Below are 5668 nucleotides of genomic sequence, written 5' to 3'. Positions count from 1 at the left end.
GAAGCCGTCATTTCCCCTATTTATTTCTTTATTTGGAGGGAAAAGCCCACACCTCATCATTTCAGTACCACAGATAACATAGAATCCTACAGATACATTTGCTTGAACTAAGTCCTAAACATATAAAAAGATATTAATGATAACATAATTAACTTAATTTAAATACAGAAAACAGAAACCGCCAGGAAGTTAAAAGAACATTATTAAACAGATTCTTAAGCCTTACACATGAGATATTAAAATCAAAGCAATTATAATATTTGTTGAAAATTTTGCACATGCTAGTTAACGGCTCATTAGCGCCGTAGTTTGTGCGAGAAGCCGAGATGTTGGAAAAATAATAAGAACGTAAATTTACGCGTCTGATATTGACATTCAACTGCTGCAGAAGTGAACCGCAGTTAATGTCCGATCGTAGGAGATCAGCGATGAAGGTAGCCTTAGAGACGCCTCGGCGAACACTAAGTAATTGTGGAGACATCAAATTACAGCAACTTTCATAACTAGGGAGATTAAAAGGATCACTCCAGGGGAGCCAACGAAGGGCGAAACGTACAAATCTTCGCTGAATGGCCTCAATACGATTCACCCCGTTGCTGTAAAAAGGAGCCCATACTACGGAACAGTACTCTTATGTGGAGCGGACTAGCAACAAAAGAGTGTTTTTAAACAGAAAATATTCCTAAAGTCTTTGGCGAAACGAAAAACGAAACCAAGTTGAGAAGATGCCTTAGCGGAAAGATAAGCCACATGGTCCTTGAAGGTGAGTTGTGAATCAAGTAGGACGCCTTAGTCTTTAATGGTAGATTCACGGCTTAATATTTGCTCCTAGCCTGCAGGTATATAACAGTATAACAGATAGGTGATTTTTTTTCCTGGAAAACGTTATAATGGCACATTTAGAAGCATTTAATAGCATCCTGTTTTTGTCACACCAAACAGTAAAAACGTCCAGCTGCTGCTGAAGAAACAATGCATCACTTCGATCTTTGATGACAAAGTATAGTTTGAAATCAACGGATCAAAAAGTGAACGTCATTCAGATACAATAAAAATATGAACGGTCCCAGATGACTGCCTTGAGATACACTAGAAGAAACAGCGAACGGTTGAGAAAAATGATCTCCAATCTTCACTGACATATGTCGACCGGTGAGGTATGAGCGAAGCCAATTAAGAAGGTAACCGTGAAAACCAAGTCGCTCTAGTTTGGCCACTGCAATCTCGTGATTGATTCTATCAAAAGCAGCAGAAAGATCGCTGTAAATAGCATTTACTTGATGACCTCTTTCCTTTTCGCGTATGATTGATGATGTGTTTTGAACGAGATTTGCAGCGGTCGACCTCTTCGGCATAAATCCGTGTTGTTCAGTCGCGATGTAACTATAGCATGTGTGTTTTAAATAATCTAGCACCAATAGTTCAAAAAGTTTTGAGACTGCACATAAAGCAGCGATACCACGGTAGTTGGAAACCGACTGCTTATTACCTTTTTTGAAGACAGGGAAAACAAAATAATCCTTCCAGCAGTCGGGAAAGTTCCTAGAATCCAAAGACAGGTTAAAGATGGATGCTAAAGGTGTGGCCAGCACTCCAATACAGTTCTTAATAACCGTGGAAAGGGATTCCGCCAGGGCCAGTGCTGAAAGAATTTTTCAAACGAAGGCCTGCTCTACGAACATCATTAGTCGAGATAGGCGGATGCGGCTCAACAGCAGAAAGTATGGGAACATCACTTACGGCGGCTACGATGTGCTCGTTAGGTAAATTTTCTTTGACGAAAACACTGCTGAATTGTGACTTGAACATGTCAGCGATTCCCTCCGTATCTGATTCTTCTTGATCCGTATTGTACATTGTAGAAAGTAAGCCCGATTCCTTCCGTTAATCGTTCACATGATTCCAGAAGCCCTTGGGATTTGCTTTGAGTTTAGTTTGTAGATGGCGCTCATGGATTTGATAAAGCTGTTTGTTGAGCCGCTTATACTGTATGTTAACGAAGTTGTGTATATATATATAATTTATATATTAATTAATTTATATAAATATTTAATTAAAATATAAATATTTATATATTATTTAAAATAAAGATTTAATTAAAATATAAATGTACCTTCGATGCATCCGCTCGAAGTTTACAAAATGTCTTCAAGGCAGCTCGTTTGGATCACTTCAGTCGCTTGAGTCGGTGGTTGGTCCGTTCGAAGTTTACAAAATGTCTTCAAGGCAGCTCGTTTGGATGACTTCAGTCGCTTAAGTCGGTGGTTGGTCCAAGGAGGGTTACTAGGTATGGGTGGAGTTGTCATCCCTAATAAAAATAACCATAAAAGAGAGCTTAACGACGTGTTCGGGGTATCATCCAAACCATTTGTGGGATAGTTTACCCATCCGGGATACAGTTCGTTTTTGGTATTTGTTTATTAGGGATGGCAACAAACTGCCCAACAAACAATTGAGAACTCTTATAAAACACCTGAGTTGATCAAACGTTGAATAATAGCTTCCAGAATTGTACAAGAATGTAGTTGTATTGCCTTTTTGGTTAAACGCTTCAAAAGCTGCTTGGAGCACTCTTAAATGATTGTTTACGTTCGGTTTACCTATATGCTTTATAAGACCTACGATAACTTTTATAGCACTTTAGTCAAACCGATTGACAAGAGCTATATAGAACGTGGAATAAACGCATCAAAACAAACCATTGGGAGCTCTTATACAACACCTGAGTTGATCAAACGTTGAATAATAGCTTCCAGAGTTGTACAAGAATGTAGTTGTATTGCCATTTGGTTAAAAGCTTCAAAAACTGCTTGGAGCACTCTTAAATGATTGTTTACGTTCGATTAAACTGTTTGACAGGAGCCATATAGGATGTGGAATAAACGCATCAAAACAAACCATTGGGAGCTCTTATAAAACACCTGAGTTGATCAAACGTTGAATAATAGCTTCCAGAGTTGAACAAGAATGTAGTTGTATTGCCTTTTTGGTTAGAAGCTTCAAAAGCTGCTTGGAGCACTCTTAAATGATTGTTTACGTTCGGTTTACCTATATGCTTTATAAGACCTACGATAACTTTTATAGCACCTTAGTCAAACCGATTGACAAGAGCTATATAGAACGTGGAATAAACGCATCAAAACAAACCATTGGGAGCTCTTATACAACACCTGAGTTGATCAAATGTTGAATAATAGCTTCCAGAGTTGCTCAAGAATGTAGTTGTATTGCCATTTGGTTAAAAGCTTCAAAAACTGCTTGGAGCACTCTTAAATGATTGTTTACGTTCGGTTAAACTGTTTGACAGGAGCCATATAGGATGTGGAATAAACGCATCAAAACAAACCATTGGGAGCTCTTATACAACACCTGAGTTGATCAAACGTTGAATTATAGCTTCCAGAGTTGTACAAGAATGTAGTTGTATTGCCATTTGGTTAAAAGCTTCAAAAACTACTTGGAGCACTCTTAAATGATTGTTTACGTTCGACCAACCACCAACCACAATTTTTTTGCTAAAAATAGCACAAGTGATAGGCACGTTTATATGACCATAAGGCAATGATTATTTGACTGCAAGAGAAGTCACTCAAGATGAGCTTCATATACTTCTCTCATATGATCAAAATATGTATTCAAGAATAAAGTAGATGGAAACAGAAGCGACTGGCAATCCGGGATCATGAGTTCGAATCTTGCTTCGAGAAACCCTCGGTGGAGTAGAGGTAAATTATATATAGGTGTTATTAATAAATGCAAACATTAATTTAAGACATATATCATATAATCAACGATAACATTTCTAGATAAATTCTCTCAATTAATGATTAGAGAGATTAATTGAAAGAATATCAATCAAAGATTAAACAGATGCTTGTTACTACTTCCTCCATGATCACAGAATGTGCATTATGGCATAATTACATATTTTTTCAATGTGCACAAATAAATTAAATTAATAAAAACTGTACAAGCAATTATTTTGGCGTACCACGACAATTGTTAAACTAATTTTAATCTGTGAATATTGTGAGTACTTACACAACGGTTATTAAGGAGTCATTGAAAAGTGCTATAAACGCTTTTCACCGCTTGCTGTATAGTGATTATTTAGGAGTCATAAAAGAGTGTAACAAACGCCTCTCTAATACATTTCGAAGCAGCTGTTAGGAGGTGTCTACAAACGTTGTATTAGAGCTTTCACCAAAACAATAAAGCTTGAGTTTAAATATGTATCTATAAACGTTGTATAAAAGTTGCTTCTATCCGGTTATTAAGGAGTCATTGAAAAGTGTTATAAACGCTTTTCACCGCTTGCTGTTCAATTAATATTTAGGAGTCATAAAAGAGCGTAACAAACGCCTCTCAGGTTTCCTCTCTACTAAATTTCAAAGCAACTGTCAGGAAGTGTCTACAAACGTTATATTAGAGCTTTCACCAAAACAATAAAGCTTGAGTTTAAATATGTATCTATAAACGATGTATAAAAGTTGCTTCTATCCGGTTGTTAAGGAGTCATTGAAAAGTGCTATAAACGCTTTTCACCGCTTGCTGTACAATGATTATTTAGGAGTCATAAAAGAGTGCAACAAACGCCTCTCAGGTTTACTCTCTACTAAATTTCAAAGCAGCTGTCAAGAAGTGTCTACAAACGTTGTATAAGAGCTTTTACCAAAATAATAAAGCTTGAGTTTAAATATGTATCTATAAACGTTGTATAAAAGTTGCTTCTACTCCTATACCGCGTATACATATAATGCTGTAGTTGAACAGGTTCTCCAAACCAGTGTAAACAAGAGTTTTACAGAAGTTGTAATAAACAAATTGTACAGTTATTATTCAGCATGCAGTTGAATAAAATCACAATGGAAGCGTTTCTTCAACAAGAAATTGATTTTGGGTAAACGTTTTACTGAATACGTTAGACAACACCTTTGTGTTGCAGTTGTATAGGTTCTCCAAACCAGGGTTTTATAAAAGTTGTGGTGAACACATTGTGCAATTATTATTCAACATGCAGCTGAACAAAATCAAAACGAAAGCGTTTCTTCAACTGGAAATTGTTACTTGGGTGGTCGATCGCATACACGACAATATTCGAGAAAATAGAAGAGGCAGCATTCGCGTATTGTATTGGAAGACATTGATTGTATTTGTTTTTATGGTAATCTAAGCGAAATCTAAGAACTTTGCTTTGAAGGAAAATAAGGTAAAAATGCCATATCCGAAGATGGCCTAACATGAAAAATGTATCCGTATAATCCGGCAAGACGTGCTTTATGAGGCCTTCATGTGCTTGGAAAATCAGAGGTTCTGCATGTCTACAATTGCAAATCGCATCATTTCAAATAAGAATTAATAAGTTGAGAATTCAAGATGGATGAGAGCTTGATTTGGTTTTATGGAAACATAAAATTTTAAATATGGCTATACGATGACAATGTATTGCTTTTCTATTAATCTCGGGTCGAACTTAGTGGCAAATAGAAATGCCTATAGATATTTTTTTCAGAAAATCATGACAACCAGCATTATTTTTCTAGACTTCTCTGAATGCCCAAGTATTATTGCAGAACTATGAGGTTACTGCCTCAAAGTTCTGCATTAATTCTTGGGTATTCAGACAAAAGTCAGAGAATACTATTACAAAGTAGTAATCGTAACTTTG

The sequence above is a fragment of the Ochlerotatus camptorhynchus genome, unplaced genomic scaffold, assembly GCF_037179485.1.
Source record: "Ochlerotatus camptorhynchus isolate MF236.1 unplaced genomic scaffold, CSIRO-AGI_Acam_v1.1 ptg000447l, whole genome shotgun sequence".
NCBI lineage: Eukaryota > Metazoa > Arthropoda > Insecta > Diptera > Culicidae > Ochlerotatus > Ochlerotatus camptorhynchus.
This window is presented reverse-complemented; position numbering follows the sequence as displayed.